The sequence below is a fragment of the Orcinus orca genome, chromosome 4 (genome assembly GCF_937001465.1).
Source record: "Orcinus orca chromosome 4, mOrcOrc1.1, whole genome shotgun sequence".
In the NCBI taxonomy this organism is placed as follows: domain Eukaryota; kingdom Metazoa; phylum Chordata; class Mammalia; order Artiodactyla; family Delphinidae; genus Orcinus; species Orcinus orca.
The window spans coordinates 19,795,971-19,816,695 of NC_064562.1; the positions used below are offsets into that span (position 1 = coordinate 19,795,971).

General features: G+C 38.1%; 1 long non-coding RNA gene across 1 annotated transcript in view; it reads left to right on the plus strand.

Annotated features, from left to right (window-relative positions):
- Nucleotides 1-1,059: 1,059 nt before the first annotated feature.
- LOC125964250 (uncharacterized) overlaps nucleotides 1,060-20,725 on the plus strand; it is a 75,375-nt gene continuing 55,709 nt past the window's right edge. The window contains exon 1 of the long non-coding RNA XR_007477052.1: nucleotides 1,060-1,116. This is a non-coding gene — a long non-coding RNA (uncharacterized LOC125964250). The remainder of the gene's footprint in view (nucleotides 1,117-20,725) is intronic.

Consider the following 20,725-nt stretch of genomic DNA (forward strand, 5'->3'; position numbering starts at 1 on the left):
CCTCAAGGCTTTAATTTTTTTTGTTTTAGCGGTACGCGGGCCTCTCCCTGCTGTGGCCTCTCCCGTTGCGGAGCACAGGCTCCAGACGCGCAGGCTCAGCGGCCATAGCTCACGGGCCCAGCTGCTCGGCGGCATGTGGGATCTTCCCGGACCGGGGCACGAACCCTTGTCCCCCGCATCGGGAGGCGGACTCTCAACCACTGCGTCACCAGGGAATCCCAAGGCTCGAATTTTTTTAAATTAACATATCTTTTGCTTCATGAAAAGCATCAGTGAGTGAAACTGGCATTCGTATTACTATTATCATCATTAGTATTTTTATTTCAAGTACACTATAAGCACATTGGGCGTCATTACCTTGATTTGTGCTTAAGTACTGTTTCTCCTGCTATAGCTTTGCACCATCAATGTAAATGCCAACACTGGAAAAGACACTAACATCATAGTATTGTTATGAAAATATCTTTGACCTCATAGACTCCCTGAAAGTATCTCAGGGGTTCCCAGGGGTATGGATATCACACTTTTAGAAACACTGATCTAGATCCTCAACTGACTTTTTTTTTTGGTTTACATTTTTGACATATTATAGAAGCAGACTAAGTGAAAAAAATTGCAGGACATGAAAGTTTAATTATTTTACAGATTATAAGTTTTTACAAGAGTTTTTATAAAAGAAATAACAATATATTTCACACTGTACAAAAAGAATTTCTAAAAGTCCAAAACTATTTGTTCTCAAATTTATGTTGGAAATGAGGATGAAAAAGAGAATTCAAGCTTTCTGGTACTTGCTTGTTCAACAAATATTTTAAAATACTGTTATTAAGTTATCCAGAAATGAGAAATGAGAAAATTTAGAATTGATAAATATATATTGATATACTTTTGTTGTTGTTGTTTTTAATTTTCTATTTAATGAATTTATATGCCCTTTGCCCATTTATCCTGATACAATTTTATTAAACATTTTTAATAACTTAAAATCTATTATTTATGTGTATGCTTCATAGAGCAAATTTCATTTGTCTATTTAAACGAATGTTTATTTTTATTTTAGGTAGAAGAATCCTGGTATTAAATCAATTCTGTGAGCATGGCCAGTGCTGCTACAAAGTAAGTAGAAAGGTTATATGAAATCCAGAGTCCTTGCTGCACAAAGTTCTCTGTCTTTTTCCCCCTCTTTCTTCCTTCCTCCCTCCTTTTCCTTTTTTCCTGTCTTCCATTCGTTTTGGAAAGTTTGTTTTTTTAAAAAATTATCCACAGCAAACTTTCTTCAGTATGAAAAAAAAACAGGTATTACCTATGTTTCTATTTTCTTTTTAAAAGAAACAATCTAATCTTGCTAAAATGTGTCTCTTGGAATGAATCTGAAATAATTATCACACATCACTCTGTCCTTCCTTTTCAAGTATCTCTGTGAATCCCTTTCCACATAGAGGAAGGTTATTGTCAGGTCTATTCCGTATAGCAGTACTAATACCAACGTAATGGACAGGTCACTCTGCTCTTGTATTCTAGGAGTGGGTAGCAGTTAAGAGCTCAGGCTCTGGAGTAAAGTGGCCTTGGGTCTCAATCCTGTATCTATTGACCTTGGTGAAGTTACTTAACCTCAAAAGCTTTGGTTTCTTCGTCTGTAAAAATGGACCAACATTAGTACCTACTACATGAAGTTTAATTGAGATAATACATGCATCGTACTTAGCACAGTGACTGGCACATAGTTTAAGGTATGCTTGTTATTACTTCTGAGTCTCCATGTCCTCAGCATTCATGTTACATGACATACAAGGGTTCTGACAATAAATGCAAATTCCTTTCTGTTTGGTTGACTTTTGTGCTGATAAAATTTCTGAAAACTATTGGTCCTTGTCAAAAAGAAAATCTATTGGTAGAAGGAGGATCACAAATTTATACACATGGATATAAAATGAACATATGCAGTTTATGTTCTCTCTCATGTATTTGATCTTTCTTTCAAGGGTCTAATCTACAGAGTAGCAAAGTGGAACAATTTTTTCTAATCCAATAATTTTAGTCTAATCCAATTTAAGTCTTTAGGCAACCTAATATGTTTTTGGTCTAAATCCCGGTATTTTGGTCTCCTCCTTCTCAGCCTCCTTCTCTCCAACATGGTGTCTGTGTATACTGAAGGGGGTATCCTGTGGTGAAGGGAAAGAGATGGTCTCCAAGATGTTTTTTCAAGGCTGTGTACTGTCCTTTTGTCCCTATGGAAATGCCTCTTGTTTACCTGTGACTACTGCTTGCCCTGTTAGAGGCTGAGGTTGTTGTCTATTCTCTAGAAATCCAGGGTCAGGGCCAAGGGCTCTTTGGTAATTAGCCTTAAGATCTCTGTGACATCCACTCAGTCCCTGGAACACTTTGCCCTTGCCACACTTGACTTCGAGCCAAGTCAGACTATGAGCTGACTTCTGTGTGCTATGTTGGGGTCAGGTGGGAACATCCATTTTAGGAGAACTCAGCAAAGACCCTTCTTCTGCCTAATCACACGATGCTAGAGCTTTTACTTGGTTGCCACCACCCACTCCTTCCCTACGTAAAGTAGGACAAAAGTGCTTGTGTTTTAGGCATTTCCCTAAATTGAATACTCTGAGATAGGAGAGCAGGACACATATATCTCACCTACCTTTGCCCGCTTTTGTTCAACCAGGCTGGAAGGGTGGGCTTCCCACCTCCTTTATGCCACATCCTGGATTCTGTGATCTGGTGCACCAACCCTGCATCTCCACGTGCTTAAAGTGGGCTTAAAGTGGTGTTTTGTGAGGTAGACAACTTTTTCTCTCTTTGTCCTGACAGCCTGGCTTTCAAGTCCACTTTCTTCCTTAAAGAGTTCAAAAAGTTAGCTCTGAGAATCAAAGTTGAGCAATACTGCCTTTGTTCTAGGCTCTTTCCTTCCCTAGAGCAGTAAACCTCAGGCTCAAATTGGTGAAGAAAAGCTGAAAGGGGGAAATTAAGAACACTGTTTTAATATTCACAACATAAGATCCGCTGTTATGTTAATTTACCAATGTTTGTCTAACTACAAAACCCATGCTTTTTCCAATGCACACTTTTGGCAATGGGTAAGTCCATGGTCTTTTAGGGCAAGATAGAAGAAAATCAGAAATCAGAGGATATAAAGAGACTTGAAGTAGTTGGAGTTTGGAAACAAGCAGCGAGGAAGGAGAGAGAGAGACATATTTAAGATTCTCTGAGAGCGCTCATGCCAAGTATTACTGCTGTAGAAATGGAAGTGCGCCTGATGATTTTATGATGCTGCCTTCAACTTACATGCCCTCATTTTAAAGAGCTATTAGTGAAATGATTACTTGGAGTCCAACACAGATTGTTCTCATCGAATTGTATATTCAAAATAATTAGGTTATAATCTAAAATATTGTTGTTATTAGGTAGCATTTCTTTAACACTTCAATGTTTGTTTTGAGATCACCTAAAATGAATGAAGACACTGGAGTCAGTCTGTCCGGGTTTGAGTCCTGGACCACACTCACAGGGCATGTGAGAATTTCAGTTTTCTCATTTATAAAATGAGGATTATTATAGTCAACATTTATTGAGTGTTTTTGTACACCAGGCTCTCTTCTAAGCACTTGTATATTAACTTATGTAATCGATAAAAAACCTCAGGATGTATTACTGTCATCTGTTTGGAGATAACACAACTGTGTCTCTGAGAATTAAGTTATTTGTTCGTGATCCTATAGTTAGTTAGAGGTGAAAGTGGGATTAGAACCTAGGCAGTGTGGCTCTAGATCTGAATGATAACAGCTAACACTTTTTTTTTTTTTTTTTGCGGTACGCGGGCCTCTCACTGCTGCGGCCTCTCCCGCTGCGGAGCACAGGCTCCGGACGCGCAGGCTCGGCGGCCATGGCTCACGGGCTTAGCCGCTCCGCGGCATGTGGGATCTTCCCGGACCGGGGCACGAACCTGTGTCCCCTGCATCGGCAGGTGGACTCTCAACCACTGCGCCACCAGGGAAGCCTGCTAACACTTTTTAATATATTCTATGCCAGGGCTGAACTAAGCACTCTATGTCCTATAAGAGGGAAACTCTTTTAATCTCATTTTATAGATTAGAAAACTGAGCATGGTGAGGTTAAGTATTTTGCTCAAGCTGACACTACTAGTAAATGTGGAGCCAGATCCACATAGTCTGGCTCCAGAGTTTGTGCTGTCTACCTTCCTGCTAAACTGTCTCAAAGGAATTTCATGAGCAATAACTGAGCAAATCCATGTGCAATACTTAGCACAGCACTTGGCACAGAGAAAATGCTAGCTAAATACTAATTAATTATTAGTAACCAGGAAACCCTATTAACTGGCAAATACCATGGAGATCCCTTAAGAATGGAGTGTTCTGTACAGGTAAACCTTTTGTTATATGTGTTATTCTTGTACCTATCCCCATTATTTGGTTTTATATAATTTCATTCATTCATTCATTCAGTCAGTCAGTCTTGCCTCATGTTACTTTTAATGTGCCAACACTGTGCAAGGTGTTCTGGTATGTGATGGGCAGATACCTTTGAAAAAAGGCTCATAGACTTGTTGTACTGAAGTTAAAGATGCACTAAACAACTTTTGTAAAAATTCCATACTAGCAGTAGGGCTTCTGTAACTAGCTAATTTCAGTTGTTTGGAAGAAATGTCTCCTGGACTTGGGTGATACCTACCAACACTGTGCCATTTAGCTCCTTCAAGCTAAGTTTTTGCACCTGTCTTGTAACATTTTCACATGCATAACTTTGATGTGCTTTATCTCTTAATCTGGAAGCTGTGTGCCAAAACTTTATAGCTTTTCACTTAATGTCTTACTCTGTGTTATTTCCTTAAATATTTTAAAAACACAGCCTCTGTTCTAAATGCCATCTTGCTTCTGCTAAGGGGAGAGAGTCTGGATAGCCTAAAAACACAGGTTTCAGAATCAGAGCATTAGTTCAAAGCCAGTTCTTTTGGCTCTTTGAGCTCTAGCATGTTATTTAACCACGTTGAACCTCAGCTTCCTCATTTATGACTGGGGATAATAATTTCTATCCTGCAGGATTTCTGGGTGATTAAGTAATGAAGGCAAAACCTTCAAAACCTCCTTGTTCCTCTAAGACACTCTATTTGTGCATTATATTTCTATATTTCTACTGCATTATTATTATTCTAATGTTAAGAAAGTATAATTTCATCTTTTTGTAGTTTGGAGTCATAAACAGTTGGTCATTACTTTTCTAAAATCCATTTGCTTTTTTTTGTATGAGTAAATCCTGTTTTTTCTTTTTCTTCCAGTTTTTCCATAGTGATGATAGTGATAGAAATGGAGTGATGCAATGCAATTTTAGGCTGTTGCAAATATGTTAGGGGGAATAAATTCTTATCATTATGGGTACCAACATAGTAGATTAGATAGGGTGACGAGGAAAGAAAGTGACCCAAGTAGAATTTTAACTCAATAAAAAGAGGAAAGTTAAGGAAAAAAAAACGATTTCAAAATTGATTTGAATAAAGAGAAGAATCAAAACAATGAGATCTACCTTGACTTTTGCAAGCCAACATTTGAAATGATAAAACAATTGAATCTTAGAATTTGAGAGGCTCTTAAAAGCCACAGGGGGTCTAGTATCTGCCACAGGAATCCCATCCACAGCATCTCTGCTGGATGGTCATCAGCCTTGCTTTCTAGAGAGAAGGGGCTTTTGTCTTTGTGAAGAATTATAAGGCCGTTCTTATGGCTACAAAGTGCTCTGTTAGTCTGATTGAGATGCCCTTTCACAAAAAATACCATTCTCGGAAAGATCACGTAATTATCTCTTATAGGAAAGTCCTTCAAATATTCAAAGATAGTACTTTCTTCAAATTAAACAACCTCTTCTCTCTTAATTGTTCTCTACTGGTTGCCAGTGTTTCCCTTAGAATGTAGAGCACAGAACAGGCATGATTAACAAGTATTTTTTCATACAAATTGTTTTTAAGCCAGATCTATCCCCTACTGCCATGTGGATTATTTTTATCACCTGAAAGAAGATTTTAGTAATACCTGAATCAGGATTTAAACTGACACCCAAATGGTTTCAAAGGTATGGTTTTACTAGTACCATATTACTCTATTATAGCCTCCATTCTAGGCACAAGAAACTGATTTTTTCCAAATACCCCACGTTCCTCCCATTACCATAATTCTCCACAAGCTGTCACTTCCGCCTGTAATGCTTCTTCTCGTTTCAGTTCTTGTAAATTTTCACTCAGCTCTCCATAATCAGAAGAACTTCACCTTTTGATCCTCAGGCCTGACCCTGCCACCTAAGACAGACAGTTCTTTCTTCATGATCTCACACAACAGACTTCTTCTATGTTTATTGAGAAGAAAATGGAGGCAGGGATCCAGGTGGTTGTCATTTTAAAATCAGCTTGATTAAAAAATTTTTTTATTGTTTTTAATTTTTATTGAAATGTAGTTGATTTACAATGTGTTAGTTTCAGGTATACAGCAAAGTGATTCAGTTTCTTATATATATACATATATATTCTTATTTAGATTCTTTTCAATTATAGGTTGTTACAAGATATGGAGTATAATTCCCTGTGCTATACAGGAGGTGCTTGTTGTTTACCTGTTTTATATTTAGTCGTGTGTATCTGTTAATCCCAAACTCCTAATTTATCCCTCTCCCACTTTTCCCTTTGGTAACCATAAGTTTTTCTTCTATGACTGTGAGTCTATTTCTGTTTTATAAATAAGTTCATTTGTATTATTTTTTTAGACTCCACATATAAGTGATATTATATGATAGTTGTCTTTGTCTGACTTAGTATGATAATCTCTAGATCCATCCACGTTGCTACAAATGGCATTATTTCCTTCTTTTTATGGCTGAGTAATATTCCACTGTGTATATAGAACACATTTTCTTTATCCATTCATCTGTCAATGGACACTTATGTTGCTTCTATGTCTTGGCTATTGTAAGTAGTGCTGCTGTGAACATTGGGGTGCATGTATCTTTTCGAATTACAGTTTTCTCTGAATATATTCCCAAGAGTGGGATCCCTGGATCATATGGTAATCCTGTTTTTAGTTTTTTAAGGAACCTCCATACTGTTCTCCATAGTGGCTGCACCAATGTACGTTCCCACCAACAGTGTAAGAGGGTTCCCTTTTCTCCACACCCTCTCCAGCATTTATTATTTGTAGACTTTTTAATGATGGTCATTCTGACTGAGCTTGATTTTATTCAAAATAAACTCACAGAGGATTAACTATGTCTGCAATGCCTTTGAAACAAGAATATTTGAATCAAATATTTTTTCAGAATTTACTTATTTAAGATAGAGCTGGAAATATTTCAGGAACAGATATTTAGAGGTCTTTAATCAAGAAATCCTATAAATCTCCCAAAACATTGTAGTTTTCTAAAAGTTTTCAGTAAAATTCAAATCTATCTTTTAAATAATAGAAGTAAAGAAAATAGGTTACTTTTAGTGTTACGTGCTTCTGAACAATTTTAAGAGAATATTTTTAAGTAAGGAAACATTTTAGAAATGGATTTTTCACTTTTAAAACATCAGGTAGCTTGCTTTCCATCAAGTCATATTTTATTTTATATTTTCTTATTGTATATTAATCACAGAAATGAGTATTTTACTTAATATTATTTAACAGACACATTTATAAAAACTAACTAATATCTTATTTCTACTGAGAATTTCCCTGAGGATTTTCTTGTTTCTGAGTTTTAAGGATAGTAAGATTGCCTGATACCTAATGACTAAGGGGATTAATTTACATTATATTTAGAAACAACTTCCCACATGTTACTACATCCAAGTGTTAGCCAACAGTTTTAGCTTGAGCAAAAAGAGCTTTATTTTCTTTACCTGATACCCACAAACCCTGCCTAGGTTTTTTATTTTTGTTTTTAATCACCATTTGATTTTGAACAATGCTGCTGTGAGTCTATTTTTCTCATTTATGTTAATAGCATGATCTACCTTAACACATTAATGAAACTCTGTTCCTTTCAAGATTTTTACTTTCTGAAGAATATAAATCAATAAAGTCTGCAGAGTTCAAGGAGGAGGTCTTGATGTAGTTGAATATAAAAAAATCCAATATATTTAATCGCAGCATGTATTGAAGTAATGGGACGGAAGTCATTTAAAAATAGATAGCTGTTATAGTAATTTACCCTTCAGCATGGATTTATCAGCCACAGGAGAGAATCAAAAAGTTCTTTTGAAGCACTTGAATTTCCTGTCCTTATTCTTAAAGTTACTTTGAAATTTGAGAGAGAGAAGCATTGCAGCTGTTGGCCAAAGAGCTACCAAATAGGACATATGTTTAAAGCAGAGAATGGTGCTAGATTCTTATTGAAAAGGACACACAGAGCCTGATAGTGTCATAAATAACTAACAACAACAAAAAATGGAGATTGTTGAGTGACTTTTAGACTCGGGAAATTAAAGAATCAGAGAATCTTTTTAATGAGGGAAGGGGAACTTTCTTTGCATTTATTAAGATTATCTGAGATATCAAATGCATTTCAGACAGATGGTATAAAGTAGTGTCTGGGTCAGGCAGGGACAATGGCCTTCTGGAATGCATATACCCAGCCACAGAGGGGGCTTCCATTCAGTACCAGTGTCTTGTTACTCTAAGGGAATGCAGGCCTTGCACACATCGTGGGATTTCTTGAGAGAAGACAGTAATCTGGATTTTAATGTGAAAGTTTCCGGGTCACTTTGCACAACTGCACAAATTGTGAACACACAGTATGCACAGTGTATGTAGTATGCCTATTTGTGAACCAAACAAAAGATTGCACAAAGGATAAATTGGCAGGCAGTTTGCAGCGTCTAGCTCAGACTGTTAGAAAAGCCTTTTATTGAACTGAGATCTATTTTTCAGTAGCTTCGGTTCCTTGGGTCTTAGGGTCTTGCAAACAAATGTAATCTTTACACATGCACACAAAAGTATTTAAAATATTTGAAGCCAGTTGTCATATTTCTTTACCTAAATTTAGGGGCTGGTAAGCCAAAGAGATAAATTGTTTGTTATGAATGAATGACGGTGAGTGTAGGCTGGTCCCTACTTTTCTCTTCTCCCTCATCTGAGTGCTAACCATCACTTTAATAATGCATCTGGAATCCTGCCTTAAATCAAATCAACATGACTGGTCTATTGTTTGGAGCCTCTGTCAATCTCTGGCCTACCCAGTGAAGAGTTCTAAGGTCTGCCACCTGTGGGGTCCTACCTGCCAAGTCCCTGAACCCATGAGAGCATGGCCGGCAGGGGATTTGGTGAGTGGGATCCTAAAATAGTCCATTGTGTCCACACCTGATGTTGAGGGAATTTAGCCCCTTGGTGACTTTATGAGCTTTAGACTATATCTTCTCTCACTAATTCCCTCTGTGTGAGGCTGGTCTCTTTTAGACTAAAAAGATCATGCTTAAAAGCCAGTGGTACAGACTATGTACTGAGCTTGCACTGTGTACAGTTCCAAGCACTGCTTTGTGTATATTGTCATTACATGCTCGCAGCCACTCTGTGAAGTATTAGCTTTCTTTATTAGAGACAAGGAAGGAAACTGAGCACAAGAAACCCAACCATGACTACACAATTAATCAGTAGTGAAGTAGGAATGCAAACCCAGGAGTGTGGCGTCAGGATGTTTACATCTTCCTTCCTATGGCTCAGCCTAGGTCCCTGGGTCTTCACTACCAGTTACAATGCCTTCACAGACTGGAATTGGACTGTGAATAATACCCACTTTTATAGAGACCGTGATCTACTCTCTGCCCTGTGTCTGGCCCGCAGGCAGCGTGACCCCGCCGTGTGCTTCATACTGTCTCTATAGCAACCTGCAAAGACAGTGGCAAGTGCTCTTGGGTGTCCATGTAATGGCCAAGGAAGTCTCGTTGCTTGTTGCTAACCTACCTTGCTCTCCTCCTCTTTTCATCCCATGTTACCTCTAGGCTCTGAAATCACCTTCTACCCTGACTGTACAGCTTGGTGTTTGTACTTGGTCTTCTCTACATTTGAACCTTGACCTGCTTTGACTTGACTTTCTAGCATTTAATGCCTCATGCTGTCCTGGCCCTGCTAAACTTCAAACCGACATGGGTTTGCATTTGGATTCTACAACTTCGTGGCTGTAAGATTTTGAGCAAGTTAAATATCTCTCTGAGGTTTACCTTTAGCAAAATGGAGAAATTATACCTTACTTATTGAGTTATGAGAATTAACAAGCAACATATATAAAATGTCTAGCACAGTATATAACACAAAAGTGTTCAAATGATACTTATTATGACAGTCATCATTGGGAAGTAGGAACTGAGTAATTCCTAAGCAGGCCTTTAAAATCTCAACTAAGCCTCAGATAGTTGCCCAGGATAAGATGAAAGTACGTGTTGCAATCTTTGAATAGTTGGCAGCTCCAAGTTTAAAAAACTAGGACCTAAGATATCCTTATCTATGATAAGATATGAATTTATCAAGAGTGATCAATCACAATGATCTTTTATAGTATATGCAATGAACGAAACATGTAATAATTTTATTATGCATTCATTTAATTAAGCTACTATTTTATTAAAAAATCTGACAGGATTATGTTTATGATTATCTGATTTTTTTTTTTTTAGCTTTGTTCTACAATCCATCCTCTGTTAGGTACTATCTTTTGGGGGTTCAAACGAACTCCACTTAATAAAAAGTAACCCATTTATTGCTTTTTGATCATTAAGAAATATTTGGAAAATATAGAAAGGTATAGAAAAGAAAATTAAAATTACCCATAATTTTTTTTATAAACCAGAAATAAATGCAGATAACACTTTGGTGTGTATCCTTCTAGTCTTTCTACTTTGTAAATATATAGTAAATAGAGATATAGTAATAAGAAATAAAGATAAGAATTTCCCAAGTCATTAAATCATCCTTGAAAAGCAGATTTCAAGTGCTGGTATATGAATACCATCCTGTGGGTATATGGCTGTATGATAACAGTTAACAAGTTATCTGATAAAATTACAATTTTTACTGCTATAAAATTAATACCTTTAAAGGATATGGCTTTCTATTTTTCCTTTCAGCATCTGAATCCTCTTTCTATGTTCAAGACTCATCCCCACTCCCAACTATAGAAGCTGAAAGAGATGCCAGACACTTGATTTGCCAGCCTCCCTTGCAGTTAGAGTGTGGGCTCTCCTAGACCTTGCTTAGAAGGGTAGAGGGTTGAAGAAGTGGGGCTGTGCAGAAGAGTGCGCAGTGGTGCCAGGAGCAGCCTCAGGGATGCTTGCAAGGAAGTCACTGAGTTTAAAAGTATGAACATTTCAAGTCTCTTTATTTAAATATCCTCTTAGAAAGCTAATTTAACTTACATTCCTGTAGCCATGAACATAACCGTTCTCAGTCTTCTACTTCTAAAACGTGTGTTTGCATTACACACATTACCTCAAAAGTTATTGTTAAATAGGGTGAAGATGTCAGTATAATGTGGAATTTGGTTTGGGCATAAGCAATTTCACCGCAGTTGCCAACAAGTAACAAAAACTGAGTGCAAGTTGTATTAACACAGGAGAGACAGCAAGCAACAGAAGAATATAATGCTGTGTGTGGGACCCCTTCACCTCCTGGGTAGAATCGTTTTGGCCACTTGCTCGGTCTTGGAGGTGCGTGATGCTTGATTCTCCCGTATTGTTTTACAGTTTTTGTCCTTGTCTCCATGATTTGACAGTCTAATCCTTCCTTACATACTTTTCATTAAGCCAGCTTTCACTTTTTTTAATGAGAAAATCCTGTATTTACTGTAGTACAATATTTCTTTAGTGTTGTAGCTTTTTGTTTGTTTTAATTAGGATTGCTATTGTTTCTGTTAGTGCTCTGGTTACAACATTACACAGGTTTTGCGTGGCCTTCCCTAGCCCTGTTTTTTTCTGTGAACTGTTATTTTTAGAGTGCAGTTCAGCAAAAGGAATTTTCTTAGGAATGCTGCATAGCATTCTGGGCTGTAGCAGAAGCAAGGGCAGTTCCTTCTCTTGCCCCGTCATATCAAACCCAGAGAGACTTGTTAAACATACAGATTTCAGAATCCACCTCAGATGTGATTCAGAATCTCCAGGGGGGATGGCTCTGGCAGTCTGTTAATATGTGACCCAAGTGATTCTTATGTTATGCAAGTTAGGGAAAACTCTGTGCCCTAAGGTGGCACCAAACAGTCATGCTTCCCCCTCCCCAACGTTAACGCAGTATTGCCTTTGAAAAATAATTAATTACAACTATACCACCTTTGTGACTTAAAGTGTTCTGGTCCATAGGATCCTCCACTCTGTCTGGTTTTATTTGCAATGGTCCTGTTAAGGCAAGCCTTCTCAGACTTCATTTCATCCACTCACACCAACGATGAACCCAAGTAGCCTGCACAAAGGACCTGCTCTATTTCTATTATAATACATGAACTATCAAGCATGACGTAATAACAAAAGTTTTCTCTTTAAATGATACAGACAGGCTAAGTGAATTTTTTTTTTTTTTTTTTTTGCGGTACGCGGGCCTCTCACTGTTGTGGCCTCTCCCGTTGCGGAGCACAGGCTTTGGACGCACAGGCTCAGTGGCCGTGGCTCACGGGCCCAGCTGCTCCGCGGCATGTGGGATCTTCCCGGACCGGGGCACGAACCCGTGTCCCCTGCATCGGCAGGCGGACTCTCAACCGCTGCGCCACCAGGGAAGCCCTAAGTGAATTTTTATACAGCTTTACAAATACTAAGTGCAAATCTTGTGAAGATGGGGCTGAGATGAAGGGCAGGATAAAGATGGTGGGGAAAGGGTGCTTTGTCAACAGAAACTTTACATGAGTTTAAACAGAACAGAAACTTTACATGAGTTTAAACAGTTAAACAGCTTTACATTTAGAGGCTGTTTCTGTTGGTTGGTTTGTTTTAACAGTTTTGGATTTGCTTTCTTGGTCTAGTCTTAAATATTTTAAAGAGGGAACTTTATTTTGTTTACTTTTCCTGTTTGAGCTAAAGTGTAGAAAAGACACATTGTAAGACTGTCGTAAAAGATTTGTTGTAAACTGTGTAATTTGTTGTAATACTCTGTAAACTCAGAGTAATAAAGATAAACCAACTCATAATGGCAATGCTTAAATTCCAGAAATTTTCTTCCATAACAGCCTTGTTCATTATTCTTCTAGTTACACCTCTGAAGCCAGAAATCCCATAGTTTACATGAACATTCAATTGGACTTGTTACTTTCTCTGCTTATTAAAGAGAAACCCAATATATACCAGCCTATAAGCAATAAGAAATAGTTGTTTTATATTAATAACATTCCACTCCTTCCAATTATTTCCATGTGGTTAGGTAGGAGGATTTGAATGCACAGCAGTCAGTTTGGGTTGATTATCATGAAGAACCGAAGCAATAATTTTCAGGGCTTTGCATCAAGAGCAGCTTTGAATTTGGGCTCTCGTAGTGCACACCAATACGTTTGTAACTCCAGCAGTAAAGTACTCTTCGTCCCCATGTGAACTGGAAGAGGCCATCTGGGAGGGTGCTGTACACAATATTATGTTATTTGGGGCCTTTACTTAAACTGGGCCCCTTCACACTGGAAAACTGATTACAAAAAAGCAGTTTTCTCGTGGTCTGGTTGTTTTTCATCATATCTAAAATCCTAGTGTGGAAGTCTAGGGCATGCAAAAGTTTCGAGCGCTAGCACTGCCATTTAGGGAGTTCTCTTATGCCATTTTTAGTGAGTCAGGTCAGAATTTTCCAGCTGTCCTCTCCACCTACTGCAAATACATGAAACCCTAGCAAAGCCCTTTTCACTGGTAAACACTTTCTTTGTTTAATTATAGATACATAATATATTAGTTCAGTTTCTTAATTAATTTATTTATTTTTGCTGTGTTGGGTCTTCGTTTCTGTGCGAGGGCTTTCTCTAGTTCTCTAGTTTCTCAAGCGGGGGCCACTCTTCATCGCGGTGCGTGGGCCTCTCGCTATCGCGGCCTCTCTTGTTGCGGAGCACAGGCTCCAGACGCGCAGGCTCAGTAGTTGTGGCTCACGGGCCCAGTTGCTCCGCGGCATGTGGGATCCTCCCAGACCAGGGCTCGAGCCCTTGTCCCCTGCATTAGCAGGCAGACTCTCAACCACTGCACCACCAGGAAAGCCCCTGTTAGTTCAATTTCTGTTTGGTATATCAAAATAATTCCACATAAGTCTGATAACACTATATGGTAAGTTACCCTCAGAGATTGAGGCAGAGTTAAGATCAACAGGAAATTTGATCATTTAGAGTTTAAAAGAGTCTTAGATTTCTCTCTTTTCTATCACTTCAACCGAACTTTTATTTCTTAGTTCCACCTTTCTACATACACCCTAAAAGTATTAGTTGTTGTAATGGATGCCATACCATAGCGTACCATCCAGGTCTGGGATGCTCATTCCCCTGGCTGCTGGGAGTGTTGGTGGCTGACAGCTTTCAGCTGACCCCTCTCCATGCATTGCCCTCACCCAAAGCCATGCACCTTCTTGGAGGCAGCCATTCCAAAAAAAGTCACAGTCCTAAATTCAGTTTTCAGAACAAAGGCAATTTCCAATCTAGAACCCATTTACTGAATGAGAGTTCAAAATTCCTGGAGAAAAAAATGCCAGTAATTCCATGCCAAGTATATACAATAATGATGACCCCCCATCCTCCCTTATTCTTTCCCTAAAATGACCTACAGCCATTTACTTGGATATTTGTACAACAGAAAATGGAGAATACATCATTTCAAGGTGTGTCAGATGTGAGGTCTGAGTTGACATTGATGACCCGGAACTTAAGCATCATCATGACTTCCAAGTAATAAATGGGGTCCTGGTCCAGATCCAGCTCACAGTGTACCTCTTGGACTCATGGATGTAGCCAGTGGTCATTTCCTTGGTCCCCAAATGTCTAATTCCAGTGGACCCATTTGGTAGTTGGCAGAATATATTGGTGCTTTGGCCTATAAGGTAAGAACTACCATTGTGCGAACAGCCAGGAGTAAATGGACAAGTGTAACAACTAAGGCCTAAGGACATGGTGACCAGGGGCTTAGACCTCTTAACCATGGGGGTCTGGGTCACCCCTCTAGCAAGTCAGCTGACCAGCAGAGGTGATAACAGAGAAAGCGGGGAATCTAGAATGGTGGCAGACAAGGAAATGATACTCCACTGTGGCTTTGAGACCACCTGCAGTGGTAGGGCTGTAGTTTTGTTCCACTCACCTTTGTCAGTTTCCCTAGGAAAACAGACCAAACAGAATCCTGCAAGAGCTGGACCCAGAATTTATTATACGACACACATGAATCTGAGTGGCATGAGGGCAGGTGGTAGATGCTGCAATGTGCCACTCAGATCCCCTCTTCACATCTGAGGCCGGCATCTTCCAAACCACTGGGAACGTTACCACGTCAAGAATTGCCTCAGCTGACTAGTGCTGCCTGGTCCAAAGTCACACACACCTGTCCTCAGCAGCCTGTTTCTAAGGCCTGGTCAGTGAGGGTGAGGATACAGGCAAACCCTGTTGCCTCCAGGGAAATAACTCTGAAGGGCATCCTAACTCTGGAGCTCCCTGACAGGTCAGGTGAGGCCTTTTTGTGCGACTGCATCAATGGTTCAACCATCTCCTTTGCTCAGTCAGTTTTACTTCCTTCTCTCTGCCAGGGGGCGTTAATCAAAGGGCATCAACTTCCTGCTTGCAGGTCTCCATCTCAGAGTCTATTCCAGGGAACTCCACCTAAAGCAGTTATTAAAGCAGAAATGATGCCAGATGTAAGATGTGTGGTCATCTTATCTCATGGAAGCTTCTCTAAGTTCTCTCATTACCCCTCCTGGGTGAACTTCTGCATTAAACAAGCAGCAGAAACCCCTGAATATCCGAAGTTTACTGATGCCCTTCTTTCTTCTTCCTTATCTCAGCCACCAAAACCTGTTCATTTTTCTTGGTAATGGCTCTTGAGCTAATTATCATCATCATTATTACTATATTTAATGTACATAAGTTGTTTCTTATCTAGTTTAGACTCTTCTCCCCTCCCATGTAGGTATTTCAATTGGTTCTTCACTGATCTCTTGCCTCCTGCCTCTTCATCACTCCTAAACCATTCATTATATACAATGTTTTCTGGTTGATTTCCCCCAAATTCTACATTATAATAGTACCTCACTGCTTATAAAGATGAACTAGCTCAATTACGTAGAAACTGTACTTCTTCGTGTGACGTCCCACAGGCCTCTGCCTTGGGCCATACTGACCTTTTCCTAATCTGTTTTATAAACAGTTACTGAATATTGACAAAGATAAACATGCAAGTCTGCCTTAAAGTTGCTCGGAATGATTTCAGAACTTCTGCTGCTGCCACATTCTATGTGCAACACTATCCCTTGAGTAAATCCTCTCACAAATACTGATTCTTTTAAGAATATAAAATATTCAAGCACAGTGAAAAATACAGAGAATTATAAAGTAACTGGGTACTAGGATTTAACAGTTTTCAAGCTTATTTAATTTATCTTTAGTTTTTTGATCAATAATTCATTTGAGATGTTCCTGTATAGCTTTTTAAGATCTCATTCATTTCCAAAAATGTTTTTTCATTTTTTTTCCTTTCCTCATATAAATATTTAAGGCTATACATTTCTTTTTATGTACTGTCTTAACTGCATCCTAGATGTTTTACTATGTAACAATTTCCTTATCATTAAATTTTAAGTTTTAAAAATTATTTTGACCTATGAATTATATTTGTACTTAAATTTCCAAATATATGGAAGTTTTGTGGTTGTTTTCACGTTTTTATTATTTATTTAGAATAGTCTTTGTTAATTTAATGTTTTCTATGTGTTATAAAATGTGATAAATTTAGGGATATGTTTACTGTAGATATTGAAGTAATATGTATTTATAAGTTGGGGGTTTATAGTTCTATGCATGGTTACTAAATACAGTATGTATGGTGTCATTCAATCTTTCACTTCTTTAATTCTCTTTTGGATTGATCTCTCAATTATTGAGAGAAGTATAATAACATCATTCACTATGATTATAAATCGCTCAACTTTCTAATTTTATGAATTTGCACTTAATATTTTGAGGCTCTGTCATTGGGTACATATTTTGTAATCAGGGAAGGAAAGCCATTTGTTTATCGTGCTTGATTTTTAACAACAAATGGCAGGCTGAGGTCTTAACACTGGCTGTTGGGAGGCAATTCTCTGTGAGTTGCTCATGTCTCTGCATCTCTTACAAGTGAGGCAGTGATTGCCCTTTGGTCTGAACTATCTTTTCAAGGATGTTTGTATAGTGATCAACAGTGGAAGATAGGTAGTATATTCCTCTGGAGCAAAGGGCAGGCATACCCATTATAAAAGACTGGGGTTCCCTAAGCTCAGGGTTCCACGCCTGTAACACAACCCATAGGCATCCATTGGGTCCAACACCATTGCTCCTATGGGCCTTGGCAGGGATGAGGGGACTGATGCAAACATGCTGATGCTCATGCTTCTTGAGTAATAAAATCCTTTGTCTCTTTCCCAGAAGGCTTCTACAAGTATCCATGAAACTGTGGCCGGCTAGCATGATAAAATTCTTTGTCTTTATCCCAGGGGTTTTCTACAAGTATCCATGAAACTGTGGCCGGCTAGTATGATAAAATTCTTTGTCTTTATCCCAGGGGTTTTCTACAAGTATCCATGAAACTGTGGCAGGCTAATATGATAAAATCCTTTGTCTTTATCCCAGGGGTCTTCTACGAGTATCCATGAAACTGTGGCAGGCTAATATGATAAAATCCTTTGTCTTTATCCCAGGGCTTTTCTACAAGTATCCATGAAACTGTGGCAGGCTAATATGATAAAATCCTTTGTCTTTATCCCAGGGGTCTTCTACAAGTATCCATGAAACTGTGGCAGGCTAATATGATAAAATCCTTTGTCTTTATCCCAGGGGTCTTCTACAAGTATCCATGAAACTGTGGCAGGCTAGTATGTTACCTCTAAAGTAGGGTAAATCTTAGACCCTTTAGAGTTCTTCACTTCATTTTACAACTTGTCTGTATTGCTGCTGCTATTACTTCCTTCACACTCCACAGTGCCTATTATAGCAAGTTCTATTTGATTTATGTGGTAGCTGCCTAGAGAATTCTCTGAAACACAGTAACAGTTGTTTATGCTGTTGCTGATAGAACATTGCAAAATGGTGTTTTAACTCCCTCCAAATGGTTTTAGTCTGGATTTTAGCCCTGAAAAAGGTTGAAAAAACTTCCTTCATTCTTTCCCAGCAAAGTCAAACTTGAGCTATAATTTGGGTTTTGATTTGAGATCTGATCTGTCTGCCTTTGCATTTCCTTCAGCACGATTTGAGTGGATTAAAGACTTTTTTGATATTTGCAAATCATTAACTAATATTATTACGTAAATAACTTGACCTAGTTATCAGTTCTGGAAATAAGATCAAAACTTACTTATCCAGATGGTCAGGTTCCTCAGCAGCCTCTTTCAAATAGTCTGCATTCTTCGGCATGCTCTGTCATAATTTTTCACATGTTGTGTGTTCAAGCAATAAACATCATTTTATATTATTCTCTGCAAAAGTAAATGTGTTGCAAGATTAATAATATGTAGCCCATGGCCAAATGGTAATGTTTTTTGCATTTTATGCTGTTTTTCATGAATTACTCCATGGTTGCCCTCTGTGGTGAGAATAATTGAATGCTGGCTGTGATAATTGTTGCAGTTTGCTCAAATTAGGAAAAATTAATGGCCCAGATAAATCCTCAGATTCTCCTGTCTCTTAGAGCTGATTTAGTGAATATTTACTTGTTGTAAGTATAGGAAGTTCTTAAGTAGAGATATAGTTTGAACTTTGCTTAAATTTTTAAACTGCCCCATAGCCTTTTAAAATTTTAAGAAATTTTATTTACTATTAAGTAAGTACAAAAAGAGATGTATGAAATGCATGTAAAGCGTAAGGAGCCAGGATTCAACAATATATGCATGCCTACCTCCAAATTTAAAAGATAAAGATCGCTACTATCACCTTTGATGTTTTTTGTGAGTGCCTCATTATTTCCACCTATTTTCTTGTCCCTTCAGATGTATCCACTCGCTTGAAATTTGTGCTTATAAATCCCTGGATTTTTTAAATAGATAAGCCACATATATTTGTATCTGTAAATATTTCAGTTTTCTGTTTTTAATCATTACATAAATGTAAAAAATAGCTTATTTATTCTTTTATGACTTCTTTTTGCATTCTGTATTGTATCCTAAAGATTCATCCAGGTCTTTTATAATTTAGATTCCATTCATTTTCATTGTTGTTTAGCATTCCATTTATGGCCATAGCACAATTCATTTATCCATTCTACAGCTGATGGACATTTGTGTTGTTTCCACACCAGTCTTCTAAACAGTGTGATGCTGAGCTGTCCGTCTCCTGGCACATGGGTGCAAGAATCCAAGGCAGTAGTCTTAAAACTGGGAAATTAGTACAGGGGTAAACAAATGTTTTCCCTGAGGTATGTGCAGCACACAGTTTTAGGGGGACCAATTTCCAAACCCTTTGCTTCTATGTATACTCTTTCCTAAAATTGATCTCCCTGAGAACTTACCTGAAATGCAGGTCTAACTTGCTCACTTCCCCTGTAACAGTCCTTTTCCCTCACTTCACGAAGGACATGCCTTTCACTATTGGCCCATCTTACTATAATGCTTTATTCAGGGGTATAATAACCTCTAGGGTACCAAACAACAGGACTGTTTGAACTATTGCTCTAGGATAGTGTTGAGAAAGCTCATTATTTGAACGTCTGCCATTACGAGTGAAATTGTGTACCCCCCAGATCCATATGTTGAAGTCCTGATGCCCTGTACCTCAGCATAAGTAGCTCAAATATTGATTACAATTTGGTTTTGTAATAGGCAAATTTTCTGTATTCCCATCTACTTATTGATGCTAATATATTTTCTCAGAGCTTACATTTATAGAGACAAAACATAGGAAATGATGCTTAATCCTCTAATTCTAGCAAAAACAATACCTATAAATTAATTCACGACTTTAAAAGAATCATTTCACTTGTAAATCAAAACCACAATGGGATACCACCTCACACCCGTCAGAATGGCCATCTTCAAAAAGAACACAAATAATGAATGTTGGTGAGGATGCAGTAACAAGTGTTCCCAGTTCGTGCACCGTTGGTGGGAATGTAAATTGGTGTATCCACTGTGGAAAACAGTATGGAAGTTTCTCAAAAAACTTAAAACTACCATATGACCTAGTAGTTCCACTTCTGGGTAGATATCCAAACAAAACAAAAACATTGATTCAAAAAGATACAAGGTACATGCACCCCAGTGTTCATAGCAGCATTATTTACAATAGCCAAGACGTGAAAGCAACCTAAGTGTCCATCAACAGATGAATGGATAAGAAAGATGTAATATATATATATCTAGAAATCCAACAATAGGGAACGATTAGGCTAATTATGGTAACTCAACTAGATGGAATATTACTTAGTCATCAAAAATGGTCATTATACAATGATCATTCATTCTAACAAGGAAAATGTTTATAATAAAAGACTCAGTACCAAAACAATAAAAATTCCAAGTTCAAGGTAAAAAAAAAGAATTATTTCACTGAGAGAGATTACTTTTTGCTTATTAGTATTTAG